General features: G+C 42.3%; 1 pseudogene; it reads right to left on the reverse strand.

The window, feature by feature from the left end:
- Window positions 1-10,152: 10,152 nt before the first annotated feature.
- LOC149120018 (histone acetyltransferase KAT2B-like) lies at window positions 10,153-16,261 on the reverse strand (annotated as a pseudogene).
- Window positions 16,262-16,667: the final 406 nt, after the last annotated feature.

Raw genomic sequence — 16,667 nt, forward strand, 5'->3', positions numbered from 1 at the left:
GTGTTTAAGTCATCAGCTGCTTCCACTGTCACATTTTAGATACCTGAAAAATTGAATAGTTAAGCAATCAACTATCCCACAGCCCAATAGATGGTAGCAGGTGGCAATGGGGGAGGGGATTCTTCTCTGATTCTTCCCTAGATTCTCTCTTTTCACCCCTTCCCTTGTGAATGTTGGGATGAATCTCCTTTTATGGGTGAGTCAGAGGTCAGTGCAGGTTATCTCACTGGAAGGTCAAGGTTGTGAAGAAAGACTTCAGCACAGGGAATCCAAAGAGGAGAATGTGCCCTGCGCTACCTAACCCAGGATCAATGAGCTAAAATTACTAGAATTGTTAACATTTGACAGTTGTGACAATCAACACAGGTATAATTTCTGGCCATGCCTGTTCAAAAATAAATTGGCTTTTACAAAGAATTAAGATGGTGGGGCCAGCACAGTGGCACAGTGATGGCACAGTGCAAGCCCCGGCCTGCAGCACAGGCATCCCATATAGGCATCTGGTTCAAGTCTCAGCTGCTCCACTTCTGATCCAGCTCTCTGCTATGGCTTGGGAAAGCAGTAGAAAATAGTCCGAGTTCTTGGATCCCTGCATCCATGTGAGAGACTCAGAAGAAGCTCCTGGCTCCTTACTTCAGGTTGGCTCAACTCCAGCTGTTGCAGCCATCTGGGAAGTGAACTAGTGGATGGAAGACCTCTCTCTTTCTCTCTCTCTCTCTCTCTCATTCTACCTCCCTCTGTAACTCTGTCTTTCAAATAAATAAAATAAAACTTAAAAAAAAAAAACAAAAAATTAACATGGCTTGTGAAATTCACACACATAATATTCTTCACATCTATCCCCTTCTTTGCTGGCCCCTAGAGGGAGGGTTTGTCTAAGGAATAGCTAACAGTGAATGTGACACTTACATAACTGATTCTATGCAGGCAAGAAGCAGCTTTTTCACCCAGTGTTGAAAGATACAGGTTGTCTTCTGTGATTCTCTCTTGCTGTTAATGTACCCCAAATCATCATCACATATCTTGGAAAGAGAACCAGAATGATAATCATTTAAGTGTTTCTAAGGAAATCCCTTAAAAACATGAAGTCAACAGTCCATTGGTATCTATGGCAAGCAAGAATCTTGCAGAGTTGATCAAACATGAATTCAAACAGACCTGTGATTTCAGGCCTGTTTATCCTGAGACTCAATTTCTTTATTTCCTAATAAGTGGTCATTTAACATTTCCCTTCAAGTTAGTGGTGAACATTTTGCCTAACGCTTATACAAAGTGCCTGACACATAGTATTAATAAATGACAATTTTGATGTTAGTTCAGGGTGGATATTGTTAAACATGACATTCTTAAGCATCATCAGAATCTCAACTTGGGAAAAACATGAAGTTTAGATCATCCCTGAGTCTAGCCCTAAGAAGCAGCCCAAGATTCCTAGGATCCAAGATGGCTGAATTGGGTAAAGTCATACTGACTGCAGTTTCATTAGGATATGAAAACAAAGAAATGATCTCATTTCCAGAGGTCTGACTGACAGAAATATTCAGTGGAGGTGAAATAAGAAGAATGAATATCCCATGGAACAGTGAGGACAGAGGACAGAAACATGCTTAAGATTGGCAGCACAGCACAGACAGCTGCAAGCTGAAAGTTGACATCTTACCAAGTAAAAGTAGGAAGAAGTTTTTATATTTTTTTTTACAAAAAGATTTATTTAGTTATTTGAAAGTCAGAGTTACACAGAGAGAGAAGGAAAGGAAGAGAAAGAGAGAGGTCTTCCATCCACTGGTTCACTCCCCAATTGGCTGTAGTGGTGGAAGCTGCAGCTGTGCTGATCCAAAGCCAAGAGCCAGGAGCTTCTTCCAGGTCTCCCATGTGGGTACAGGGGCCCAAGCACTTGGGAAATCTTCTACTGCTATCCCAGGCCATAGCAGAGAGCTGGATTAGAAGTGGAGCAGCTGGGACTCAAACCAGCACCTATATGGGATGTCAGCACTGCAGGCTGTGGCTTTACATGCTAAGGCACAGCGCCGACCCCTATATATCTTGCCACCTACAGTTTTAGCTGAGGGAGAATTCCACAGTCACTCACTGACTGTAACTTTACCCTGGGAAGCTGAATGGGGTCTGAGAAATTGCTAGAATCAAAGAAATGAATTCACATTGTCTCCCTTGCATCCCTCATCCCCATGGAGTGCTGGACTCTCCTGGAAAAAATCACACAACTGATCTCTGGACCACTGCTATCAGAAGACAAAGAGTCAGAGTAGGGGCAAATTGTGGTGTAGAGGGCATGTCTCATTCATATTGTAACAATTGGAGCTTGAGAATATTAGCCCAAGAACCATGCTCACTCACTGTATGTGAGCTGGGAGTAGGAATGGGGTGACACTTAGCTTCTGGGAACTAGCACCAAAATGTACTTGCATCTAGAAGATTTGGGTAATGACTCTGCTATACCACATAACACCAGGATTATAACAATCAGTTTGATTTTGTTTAATCCCACTGGAATCTACCCAATGGACCTAGGGGAGAACCCACCTGCATTCCACCTTGGGACTCATACCTGCCAGGAAAAGTCTCCTGTGTGCCTTAAAGTCACCCTGTGGAACTGGAGCAGGGTTCAGTTCACATTGCCCATTCCAAGAAATAGGGCTTTGAACATTATAATCTGCAGCACCAGTTGCACTTTCCTAGCAAGACCAATGGAGGGGTTCATACACTTTACACAATCCTAGAGTCATAGAAATTCATGCCACAAGCCCTACAATCACTCAGGATTGCTTTTGGGACAAGGGAACAGTCATTTATATTGACATCAGCACTCACCACCAAGACACTGGCTTTCACACTTCCAGAGTAACTGATACAAAATTGTGTGGACTGAAGATCCATAGCCTAGGAAACCTACCTTCATCTCAAAGTCACGCTTGTAACCCTATGGCTTGCAGCAGACTAGACCAGTGTGTCATTTATAGACAGGATGACATTGATTAAAACAAAAGATATAACTGAGAGACTGAACTTCTGGAATTACCTAGAACCAAAGCCAAAAGAACCAGCGAAATGATATGTTGCATTTCATCCAAACCTTAAGCTCTTTTTTAAGAAAACCTACTTCATAAAGAAGAAGGAATTACTATATCAGATGTACAGATGTCAATGTAGGGACACAGGAAACATGACGGAGCAAGCTAGCATGACATCTCCAAAACAACACAATAATTCTTCAGATTTAGATCCTGATTGGAAGGAAACTATGAAATTCTGGAAATAGAATTCAAAATAGTGATTGTAAGGAAACTTAATACAATCAGGAGAATACATATAGACAGATTAAATAAGTGAGTAAATCAATGAGTGACATGAATGAAAATATTAGTAAGCAGACAGAAATAATTAAGAAGAACCAAATGGAAATTTTGAAAATAAAATCTTCAGTCAGTGAGATAAAAAATATAACTGATAGTTTTAACAAAGGAATAGACCAAATGAATGAAGGAATTTCTGATCTGGCAGACAAGACTTTTGAAACAACCTAATCAGACAATAAAACAAATGAAAAAGAATGAAGAAATTCTATGTGAAACTTGTGATATGATTAAATGACTGGATATTTTTATTATAGGTATTCCTGAAGCAGAAGGGAAGAGAAAAGATGTTTAAGGCCTTCTAAATCAAACAATAATTGAAAATTTTCCAGGTCTTGAGACATCAAAGCCAGCACTGTGATGTAGTAGGCTAAACCTCCGCCTACAGTGCCAGCATCCCATATGGGTACCAGTTCAGGTATAGGCTGCTTCACTTCTGATACAGCTCCCTTCTAATGGCCTGGAAAAGCAGTAGAAGATGGCCCAAGTGCTTGGGCTCCTGAAATAGCTGGAAGAAGCTCCTTATCCTTGGCTTTGGATCTGTTGAACTCTAACTTTTGTGGCCATTTGGGGAGTGAACTAGCAGATTTAAGACCTCTCTTTCTGTCTCTTTCTCTCTCTGTCTGTAGCTCTGCTTCTCAAATAAATAAATCTTAAAAAAGAGAAAGAAATGTGGCTATCCAGATAAAAGAAGCTCAAAGAACTGCAAGCAGACTGAACCAAAAAATATCATCTACAAGGCATATTGTTGTCAAACTGACAAAAGTTAAGGATGAGGAGAAAATACTAAAGCAATAAGGTTAAAATAAATGTATCAAGTTATATATAAATAAAAACTAATTTGGTTGACATCAGACTTTTCATCAGAAATCAAACAGGTGAGAAAAGAGTGGGATGATATATTCAATGTCTTCAAGGAAAAGAACTTTCCACCAGGAAGATTGTATTGAGAGATGGTATCCTTAAAATGGAGGGAGAAATAAGCTATTTTTCAAATAAGAAAAACTGAGGGAAATCACCACTACCAGACAAGTCTTATAAGAAATTCTGAAATGAGTCCTGCATTAGAAGTAAACATCCTGAAAACATATGACACCACCAAATTCACTAACAGAGCAGGTAAAATCAGTACCCAATCAACCAAATGACAGGTGTTAATTCTTATTCATCAATACTATCATTTAATATAGATGGATTAAATTCAACAACCAAAGGACTTAGGTTGGCTGGATAGTTAAAAAAAAATCAAGACCCCACTACATGTTGGCTACCAGAAACTCACGTCACAAATAAAGATACACATAGACTGAAAGTGAAGGACTAGAAAAAGATACACCAGGAAAATGGATACAAAAAATGAACAGGAGTGGCTACATTCATATTAGATAAAACAGACTTTAAGTAAAAAATGGTAAAAAGAGACAAAGAAGGACATTGTATTTTGATAGGAGGCTTGAGTCAGCAAGAAGATAGAGCAATCATAAATATTTTTGCATCCAAAACAAGACCACCCAGATATATACAGCAAATAACATTAGACTTAAAGGAAAGAGACCCCAACACAATAATAGTGGGTGATTACAACACCCCACTCTCTTCAGTGGACAAATCAAGCAGACAGAAAATCAATAAAGATAAATCAGAGTTGAAACGTACTGTTGAGCAAGTGGACATAACAGACATTTACAGGACATTTCACCCACCAACTATAGAATAACCTTCTTTTCATTAGCACATTGAGTATTGTCTGAGCTAGACCATCTATTAGGCTACAAGTAAAGATTCAGTAATTTAAAAAGACTGAAATCATACCATGAATCACCTCAGACCACAAAGGAATAAAAATTAGAAACCAACAAGAAGATGCAGCACTCAAAAAGACACGTAAATAAAACATTTTGAATGATCAATGAGTCATTGAAGAAGTTAAAAAGAAAATATAAAACTTTCTTGAAATAAATTAAAATGAAAACACACTGTATCAAAATCTGTGAGATAAAGCAAAAGAAGTTTTAAGAGGGAAGTTTATAATGTCAAGCCCTTACATTTAAAAGAGAAAGTCTCAAATAAGCGACCTAATGATACATCTCAAAGATTTAGAGGGGCTGGCATTGTGGCATAGAAGCTTAAGCTGCTGCTTGCAATGTGGGCATCTATATAGATGCCAGTTTGAGTCATGGCTGCTCCACTTCTTTTTTTTAAGATTTATTTATTTATTTGAAAGAGTTACACAGAGAAAGGAGAAGCAGAGATAAAGAAAGAGGGCTGGTGCCGTGGCTCAATAGGCTAATCCTCCGCCTGTGGCACCAGCACACCAGGTTCTAGTCCTGGTCAGGGCACCAGATTCTGTCCTGGTTGCCCCTCTTCCAGTCCAACTCTCTGCTATGGCCCAAGTCCTTGGGCCCTGCACCCACATGGGAGACCAGGAAAAGCACCTGGCTCCTGGCTTCAGATCAGCACAGAGCACTGGCCACAGCGTGCTGGCTGCAGTGGCCATTGGGGGGTGAACCAAAGGAAAAGGAAGACCTTTCTCTCTGTCTCTCTCTCTTTCACTGTCCACTCTGCCTGTCAAAAGAGAGAGAGAGAGAGAGAGAGGTCTTCCATCGGATGGTTCACTCCCCAGTTGGCCACAATGTCTGGAGCTGTGCCCATCCAAAGCCAGGAGCCAGGAGCTTCTTCCAGGTCTCCCACAAAGGTGCAGGGGCCCAAGGACTTGGACCATCTTCTTACTGCTTTCCCAGGCCATAGCAGAGAGCTGAATCAGAAGTGGAGCAGCCAGGTCTTGAATTGGTGCCCATATGAGATGCCAGTGCTTTAGGCCAGGGCATTAACCCTTTCCTCCACAGCGCCGGCCCCTGCTCCACTTCTGATCAGACTCCCTGCTAATGCCCCAGGAAAGCACCAGAAGATAGCCCAAGTCCTTGGTTTGTGCACTCATGTGGGAGATATGGATGGAGCTCCTAGCTCCTGGCTTCAGCCTGGCCACAGCCCAGGCTTTGTGGTCATTTTGGGAATGTGGCAAATGAAACAGTGGGTAGAAGATCTCTCTCCCTCTCTCTCCCTTTTTCTTTCTCTCTCTCTGTCTCTCTCTCTCCTTCCCTTTATCTCTGTATCTCTTTCAAATAAATGAATAAATATTTAAATCTTAAAAAAAGTATTTGTCTATTTGAAAGTCAGAGTTACATAGAGAGAGGAGAGGCAGAGAGAGAGAGAGAGGTCTTCCATCCATTGGTTCACTCCCTATCTGGCCACAATGGCTGAAGATGCACCTATCTAAAGCCAGGAGCCAGGAGCCTCATCTGATTCTCCCACATGCGTGCAGGGGCCCAAGGACTTGGGCCATTCTCCACTGCTTTCCCAGGCCATAGCAGAGAGCTGGTTCAGAAGTGGAGCAGCTAGGACTCGAACCAGCACCCATATGGGATGCCGGTACTGCAGGCGGTGGCCTTAGCTGTTATGCCACAGTACTGGCCCTAATAAATATTTAAAAATTAGAAAAACAAAAACAAATTACACTCCAAATCAGCAGTAGGTAAGATATAATAAGAGATAGGGCAGAAACAAATGAAATTGAAACTAAGAAAACAATACAATAAACAAAATGAGAAGTTGGTTTTTTGAGAAGATAAATGAAATAGACAAACCTTTCACCAGAATAATGAAGAAAAAAGAGAGAGAAAACTCAAATAAATAAAATTAGAGATAAAAATGGAGATATTACAACTGACACCACTAAAATACAAAGGATTTTAAGAAACTACTATAAAAACTATGTTCATAAACTGGAAAACTTCAAATAAATGGATAAATTCCTAGATACACATGACTTATACCAAGATTAAATCATTAAGATACTGATAATACAAGCAGAACCATAACAATCAATGAGATAAAGCATTAATTAAAAGTTTTCCATGAGGGAAAATTGCAGAATCTGGTGGATTTACTACTGAATTCTACAAAACATTTAAAAATGAACTAACTCCAATTGTCTTCAAACTATTCCAAAATATTGAACAGGACAGAACTCTGCCAAATTTTTTTCTATGAGGTCAACATCACTCTGATACTCAAACCAAAAACAAAATATGAAATGAAAAGTATACTAGATCTTTGATGAACATAGATTTAAAAATTCTCAAAAAAAAAAAAACAACCCTAGCAGATTAACATCAAAAAGATCATACAACATGATCAAGTGGGATTTATCTCAGCAATGCAAAGTTGGTTCAATATTTACAAATCAATAGATGTCATAAGTCATATTAACAGAAAAAAGAACAAAAACCATATAGTCATCTCAGTCAAGGTAGAGAAAGCATTTGATAAGATTCAACACCCCTTCATGGGTGTAGCTCCACTTTGCAGAAGATTCCTAAAAGATAGCTCTAACAATGACCTCTGCTAGAGCAGCTATGGTATGGGGCATCTCTGTATTCTGACTTTGTGCATAGAATTAGGACTCAACTTTTGGGGAATGTGAGGCCTTGCATTCTCTCACTGTTTCTCAAGCAGAAGTTGAAGTCCTCTGGGGGACAGGGGGCTTTTAATTTGACATTGTAAATAGCAGTTGACTGATGGTTTTGCTTTTATTGACCTTGGGTGTTGAGCAGCATAGATCCTCTAGGTGGAGCTCTCTGTCCTGAATTTAATAAACCCGCTCCCACACATCACCAGGATAAGCCTCTATAATCTGGGGTTGCTTTTGCTTTTTGGAAACTGGCTTCAAAAAATTTTAATACTTGAACTTGGTGACTCAGTGCATCATACAGCTTTATCTTTTCAGTGGAAAGTGTGCACCGGCTCCCCGCTATTCTCAATGGCACCTTTGTTAGAGTCTAGGAGTTTTCTTGGCAACCCAGGTACCCAGCTCTGTTGAGTGTGTGTGCACAAACATTCACACACACACATCCACACACACTGTGGTTTGTGCCACCTCAGCAGTAGTCCACTGGAGGGCTTACAGGAGAACACAGGCTGTAACGTCTGGTGAACCTGCTACAAATGGGAGAGGCAGATGAAAGGCAGTGTATGCAGAGGAGCAAGAAAAACTGTGGCAGCTTTGCTTCTTGTCCTGCCTGTGTAGGCCTGATTGTGTCTCCTGGCTCCTGGCTCCTGGCTTCAGATCAGCGTAGCTCCAGCCATTGCAGCCTTCTGGGGAGTGAACTATCAGATGGAAGACCTCTCTCTCTCTGCTTCTCCTTTCTCTGTGTAACTCTGACTTTCAAATAAATAAATAAATCTTTAAAAAAAAGATGAGGCATTTTTCCATGTGAGCATTCTGAATATCTCATTTGTATCAAAAACAACATTTTCAATTCAACTTAATAGCCATTTGCAGTTGTGTTTTGTTTTGTTTTGTTTTGTTTTTTTACTTCACACAGACTATCACTGGCAATGGCAGACTGGCAACTGACAGAAAATCTTGGTTGGAATTTAGTTCACCACTGACAACAAACAAAATTGAGAGATGAAAAATAAAAAATCCTCATATACTTTATAAATGGTGTTCTGTATACCAAAGAAATAAATCTTTATTTTAGAAAAGGATTCACCATATTGATATATGTGTAAACTATAAATCTTTTCCTATTAAAATACACGGATTAAATCTTAAGTGTTTTCAAGTTTATGCCTTTGTGGCCTGGGAAATTACCTTTTGGTACTTATGGCTTGCATAAGCAAAGTCAAATATTATATCAAACTTTTATGTAGAGAAAAGAATTATTAAAATAGTGGTATGAACTCACAAGTTTGTGGTAGGTAGACAGAATTATCAAAACTCCAGACATAGAACATTTGACATAGAACATAGAATCTATTTTATGGAATAGATTTTTCTTTTTTTGACAGGCAGAGTGGATAGTGAGAGAGAGAGAGAGAGAGAAAGGTCTTCCCTTGCCGTTGGTTCACCCTCCAATGGCCGCCACGGCCAGCGCGCTGCGGCCAGAGCACCGCTCTGATCCCATGGCAGGAGCCAGGTGCTTCTCCTGGTTTCCCATGTGGGTGCAGGGCCCAAGCACTTGGGCCATCCTCCACTGCACTCCCGGGCCATAGGAGAGAGCTGGCCTGGAAGAGGGGCAACCGGGACAGAATCCGGCGCCCCGACCGGGACTAGAACCCGGTGTGCCGGCACCGCAAGGCGGAGGATTAGCCTAGTGAGCCACAGCACCAGCCTTATGGGATATATTTTAATCTATTTAGTGCTATTAATGTAAATTTTCTATGGGATGTCCATTAGACAACCATAACAAGATAAATGGTCAAGTGTCTCCTCAAAACCTACATATGAGGAAATTGCACATATGAGGAAACTGCTTATAAAATGTTACATTATTTAAATTTTTCTTAGAAATCAAAGCAGTTGCTTTTGCAGAGCTGCATTTTTCAGAACTGCTCAAAATATCTCATTTAAATGAGTGTTTAAAAATATATATAAAGTCTACAATGAGACTTCAAATGTATTTCACATTTTTGGGGTTTGTAAAAATCATATATCCTTTCTTTAAGGTTCTTCAGAATAAAAAATAAAAATAAATTCTCACATTTCATTAGAAAAATGTGGAAACATTCATGGTCTGAAATTTTCTAGACTCCCCAAATCTTCAGAAAATGTGCAATTTCCTCATATACAGGAATTATTTATATATATATATGTATATATGTTCTATGTCAATTTATATATATATACATATAAAGCTAAAAGGAGGGTTTTTTCTTTTTCAAAAGTGCTAATTATTACAAGTCTCTTCATCACAATTTGTCCAGTTCTTTGCACAACTTAACCACCTTGCATTAGGCACACTGCTTGATGAATTTCTAAGAAGCAGAGAGGGAAACATTGCTTGTCAATTAATCCAGCTTCCTTAATTTTACTGAAGAAGAATTTCTCTAGAATATTGACACATTTGCAGTGTTCACTCTCAGGGGGGTTGTACTCTTTACAATTGGTAAAGACTCACTGTAAGTCTGCCATGAATAATTTCTTAGATATGTGGTACCCATTCTTGAGGCATTCACTCATGATTTTCAGATCCATGGGAAACCTTATAACTTCATGATATTTCAGAGCTTCTGTTCTCTTCACCGGTTCCATGAAGGGCCAAGTGCTTTGATGGCTCTTCACCTGCTGAAGGATGTTCTTCAGCATGCTGTAAAGCTGTTCAGGGTTTTTGGGTTCCTTACGTTTATCCTTTCCACTTGGTGTCCAGCCTGTCTCTCTAATTCCAGGAATGCTTTCTATAGGAATTTGCCAAACTCTATCTTTAAAACATGAAAGTCCGGGGTAAACTTTCTGAATCTGGGCCTGCTTTCTATCATCTTTTTTTTTTTAAATATTTTTATTTATTTATTTGAAAGGTAGAATTACAGACAGTGAGAGGGAGAAACAGAGAGAAAGGTCTTCTGTCCATTGGTTCACTCTCCAATGGCTGCGACAGTCAGAGCTGCACCAATCCAAAGCCAGGAGCCAGGTGCTTCTTCCCAGTGTCTCATGTGGGTGCAGGGGCCCAAGCACTTAGGCCATCTTTTACTGCTTTCCCAGGCCACAACAGAGAGCTATATTGGAAGAGGACTAGAACCAGCACCCATATGGAATGCCGGTGCCGCAGGTAGAGAATTAACCTACTGCACCATAGTGCCAGCCCCATCTATCAGCTTTTTAATGATCTCTTTCTACTTTTTAATGATGACAGAAAATTCTGCATATGGTATCTGAGAATTTAGCTCACATTCCATTAAAGTGGCTCCTTCGTAATCCTTAATATAGCCAACATGTTTAGCTTTAGGTATTTTAATTTCTTTGGAGAAACCGTATTTCTTAAAGTACCCAACTGCATATTCATTTGCATATGTGAAGAAGTTCAGGATGTAATGTTTTATATGATATTCTTTCAAATGATTCATCACATGTATTCCATAATCCTTGACTTATTCATTTGAAGTTACAGCACAGAAAACAATCTCTGTGAATCCTTGGGTTGGGAACATATGGAAACATATACCACCAATAACATAGCCATCTTTAATTAAAGTGAGGGTTTTGTGTTTCCGGTCACAGACAAGTCACATGATATACTCTTTTGGCATTTGGGGCAGCTGATGGAAGAACACATTCTGCTGGCCTATCAGCCACATCAGGATCCTCTTGTTTGATTTTTGGTTCAGGGAATTGCCCAGCAGGTGAAATTCAATCCTGTCCCTGTGCTCTTCCAGCCTTGCTGCCTCATCCCTGGCTGAATGGGCTGACAGAAAACTGGTCTCTGGTCCAAGCATTGCTGCAGGGTCCATGATGGTGGACATCACCTCATGGATTAATTCCATTGGAATATCCCCCATTACTCGGAGTTTCTTGGCCTTCTCCAGAACATAAGAGTCATTCATTTTCCTCTTTTCTCCTGGGCTTGCCTCTAGCCCAGAAGAAGCTTTGCAGGCAGGACTGCTACTCCCTCCATTTGGCTGCTCAAATGAAGATGAGTTTGAATTGTAGGAAACTGTCCTGGCCACAGGAGGTGGGTTGATAACTGTTTGGATTCTGGAAGAGGCTGAGAGAAAATCCTGATCCCAGATGGGAGAGTTTTGTCTATAAATTTCTTCTAACATGGACAGAAATTTTGGGAAATCAGTGAGGATCAGAGTTTGTTTCTCAGGAGGCAGTTTGTCTTTTTCTTGTCTTGCTTGTTCCAGGAGTTGTCTCCTCATAACAGTGAAGACTGAGGAAAGCAATATTCTCCCAAACACGTGGGTAGTTTCATACCGAGGTAGACTGTCACAGAACTGTGGCACATTGTGGTAACACAGCCACCTTGTGCAGTTCTCTTCATATCCAGAAATATCAACATTGGGAAATCACAGTCTTCATTGAGACAGTGCCACAAATGCCAATTGTTGATGTGGTTTAGGAACATTTTTGCCAACTCAACTATTGTTTTTCTTTCTTTTGATGGCAGGTGACTAAATTTATATTGTACAAAGGTATTCACAGCCTGTTCAATACTAGGCTTTTCAAATAAGGGTTTCTTCTCCAAGGAGCCTTCAGCCACAGGCTTTCCTCTTTGTAAAATAAACTGTCTCAGGAGCTTAAATAGGTAGAAATAACCTTGCATGGTATCTGCATCTTCCTCCTTCTGGACACATGTAAAGAGATGCTCCACATCCAACATTATTCCCGGGAGTCTGTTCATTTCTTCCTCTGACACATTCTCCAGGTGAGAAACATGAGCAGCTAGGCCATGGCTACAACCCTGACAGGATTCCATTAGACTGATGATTATTTCCTGCAGATGGGCTCTGAGGGGAGTGGGAGAGGGGTTGGGGTTTTTCCAGCCTGCCGGGGTCCAGCCTCCGCAGGTCCAGGGGATTCTGAAGGAGGGGAGGCATTGGCAAAGAAAGGAAATGAAGGGATGAGGTTTAGGTGGCAAGGGAAGGCATCATTTTGCCGTTCCTTCTTATTGCTTTATCTTATACTCTTTTTACATATACTTTTATTAAGCCTTCTTCCTCCCAAATCTCTCTTCTTTCGGGAAAGAACACACCACAAGTGATCATGTATGCATACCTTTCTCTATTAATCTTGTTTTGTTTCATTTTCCTTTCATGGCCTCATCGTAACCTTTCCACTAACTTTTTCTCTATTCATAGTGGATACATTAGCTATATGAAACTTGCTTAACTTATCTAAAGGTGCTAGACAAAATGTCTAAGATTTTATGTTAATCGATTTATTTTAAAGGGTTAAAACTGTATAGAGAAAGTTCTAATGATTATATCCTATTTTTCTAAAGGTAAACCACACCTCCAACAACTGTTTTTTATAAAACCTACTCCATTGCCTAATGTAAGTGTTCCTTGTTCCTTTGTTCTACATTTCCAAGCAGGGGCATAAGGTCATAACCTTTGTAAGAATAGTAGTGCTTGTTCATCATTCCATTTGCTGTATTATTAACTACGTACCTCCCAGTCTCATCATATACTCCTGTGTAAGGCAAAGGGGAGGTCTGTGGGAACAAGCACCTGCATGCTCTTTCTGTTCTATTTTCTCATAAAACTCATTACTAATGTTGCTAATAATATTTTACTCTATACAAATTTTAGGGGATTCCCCTCATTACTCCAGTCACCTCCTGTAACTCATTTTTTTACAAGAAACAACAATTTTGCTTACATTGATATCCTTTATTCTCACACCCAAACCCAATGATTACATCACTATTAAGCCTAATAAAAACAACAGAGAAGATGGCTTCAGTTCAGTCAGGGCCTTCCTGCTTTGCTGAGTTCTGCCTCCTGCAGCTGTGACTTTGTCATACAGCATGGGTGACATCGCCTCCGCCCCCAGCCATTACATTTACAGGACGCCTCAGCCTTGCAGGAGGAGTACACTCCAAGTTTCTGCAGTTTCTTCGCCCGCGGAGCGGAATGCAGCTGCGCCTTTTTCAGGGCGATCTGAGCCGTCCACGGCCTTCCGGTTCTTGGGCCGTGCCAGCCGCAGCCACAGCTGTAGCCGGACCTCAGGAGCCCGAGCGAGCGGCGGCAGCACCCGAGGAGCCCTGCGGCGGCGCGGGCGGCGGCGCAGGGGACTGCGGGAACAGCGGCCCGGGCCTGGCCCCGCCAGCCTCGCACAAGCCGCCCTCCTGCACGACAGGAGGCGCCGAGTGGCAGGCACCGCCGCCAGGGTCTCCCTCTCGGGTTCTGGTCGTCGGGAGAGCGAGACCCTCCCCGCACGCCCTCCCGCCCCTTCGCCCACCCTCCTCCCTTCCTCTATCCTCCCGGAGCGCCACCAGCCCGGCTCGCCCTGGCCTTGGCCCGCGCGCTGGTGGCGGTGCTGTAGCCTCAGGAAGGAGGGAAGTAGCGGCTCCAATGCCGAGGCCGCCGTCCCTCGGCTCTCCTTCCCCAGCCTCGAAATTCTTTTAACATGTTGAGCACTCTATAATTCTGAGACATTGAGAGTTTTTATTCCTGAAGAAGACTCCACCTGGTCTGATATAAAATGCTATGAAAGAATCGAGATGGATGTAGGTTGTCAAAGAACAAAGGTTGTTTCTTCAAAATAGTGAATCCATGTGTAACTATTTATTTTTGTGTTTGTGTGTGACACATTACAGAGTCCTTGACTCATAGCCCTTTCATGAACAGTTCCCAAAAGGTGATTCTCTCTTAGTGTAAGGGTGACCTTTAGGGTCTTGATCAACCAGGAAGCCTGGACTGGCCATGTTGTCACGTTTCTGCCAGGCCTCTAGTTCCTCCTGCGCTGCTAGGTCTCCACAGTGCTCCATGTCTAAGCTGCAGTATTGTGACCCCAGGGACTATGGAATGAGGCCTCTGATCACTCACTAGGGTGTGATCACTCACTAGGATCATGATTCTTGAGTGCTGCTTTCCTGTGGGTGAGATGGGGGAGCATGAAAGGTGGAGACAGGAGAGAAGACATGGCTGGCTTCACTAGCTGCAGCTTGGCAAGGGATCAAGATGAATGGAAATGGTTTCTTATCCCCAAAGGGTTCCTCAGAGACTTGGTGCCTGAACAGTTGCTGCAATCTGCCCCAGACTCTTCCAACAAAGAAGCCATCATACAAACTCCTTCTCCATGTTAAGTTTCCTCATAGTTTGTCCAAGGAGACTAGTGAAAATGCCAGCTGTGTAGTCTGGGGCAGCTCAGTTGTCATGAGGACATTTGGATTCAGGGCTGTTTCTGTCTGGTATTGCATTACCACTCAATCAGTCCATTCTCAGGTCCCACTGATCTTATTGAAAGGTTAAGAAAGGGCTTGAAGGACTGGCACTGTGGCATAGTAGGTTAAACTGATGCCTGCAATGTTGGCATCCCAAGTGGGTGCCAGTTTGAATGTTAGTTGCCCCACTGCTGGTCCAGCTCCCTGCTAATACACCTGGGAAAGCAGCAGAAGATGGCCCAAATCCTTGGGCCCCTACCACCCATGTGGAAGTTCTGGGTGAAGCTGGTGCAGCCATTTGGGAAGTGAACCAGTAGAAGGAAGATCCCTTTCTGTCTCCCTGTCACCAACCCCCCTCTGTAATTCTGCAATCCAAATAAATAATCTTTAAAAAAGAGGAAGAGGCTTGGGTTTTATGACATCTAACAGAATCATTGGCTGGATGTAGGGTTTCTCTGAATGTGGTGGAATGAGAAGGCCATGCCAAGATGGCCACAGGCAAGTGAGCATCATTAACTCAAGAATGATTTCAAAACCCACCTGGCAACAGAACTTGCCTCACAACAGGCTGTGATTGGTTAGGGCATAAACCGCCCCTTGACCAGATTGTCTGCCTTGGCTATATAAGCTACTTTACCAACTGAAATAAAGGAGTCTACAGGATGATCGCCTCTGGCCCACTTTCACCCAGCTCTCAGGGTCTGTGTGGTGACTCTGTGCCTCTTACCCCCACTGCGCTCCTCCTCTCAGAACAAATCCACAGCAACATTTGGCCCCCAATGTGACTGAGAGAGACAGCGTGTTGGACTTGGTGAGGTCCCCCCTTGATTTCGGCAAGTAGGCCCCTCTGTGTTTTGTGTGCTGTTTGGTTCTGTGAGGGTGAGCACAGAACCCCCTCCTGTACCCCTTTCCTTATCGTTGTCCTTGGTCTAAGTGACCCCAGGTTAGGCACACACTGCCCAGAAGCATAACGCCACTTCTCTGCTCCTCCTTTTACTTTCGGTTCATCTGGCAAATTTACGTAAGGGACTGATTATCCCAGAATTGGAAACCAAGTCATCTTCCCTCACTTGAGAGAGGTGATGCTCCGGAGACACTGTGTGGGCATACGGCCTTGACCTAATGAATCAAGGAAGTCTTCCACTTAGCACAGGCCATACTTACGATCTGATACACCACTGTCTGTTCGTCTAACGTAGGGAACCCCTTGCGTAATGCCATCAGCCACTGAGGTGCTAGGAATTAGTTTTGTTATGGCAGCAGTGCTGTGGGTGTCTTTCTTTTGGCTAGAATCGGTGTGGTTGCCGCTATTAAGTGCTCAAACATGGGAAACATATCACCCTCTCAGAAACCCACACAGATTACCAAACATAATGAATCTGTGAGTGATAAGAGCCTGTCACTCCAGGCCTCTGCCTCACAGGCAAGAGTTGATGACTTAGGGAGAGAGAGCTCCCATAGTGAAAATGACATGACAGCAGACAACGCAACAATGCCTAGTCAGCAACTCCCCAAATATCCATGGAATGAACTTAGATGACCTTGAGGCAATAACCCATGTGAGGTCATCCCATCTGCACCTAGTGAGGACCCTCACATTTGTGGCAGTCCCCGGGTACCCCAGGCT

This window comes from Oryctolagus cuniculus, chromosome 20 (genome assembly GCF_051225735.1).
Source record: "Oryctolagus cuniculus isolate XC-2025 breed Fujian yellow rabbit chromosome 20, ASM5122573v1, whole genome shotgun sequence".
In the NCBI taxonomy this organism is placed as follows: domain Eukaryota; kingdom Metazoa; phylum Chordata; class Mammalia; order Lagomorpha; family Leporidae; genus Oryctolagus; species Oryctolagus cuniculus.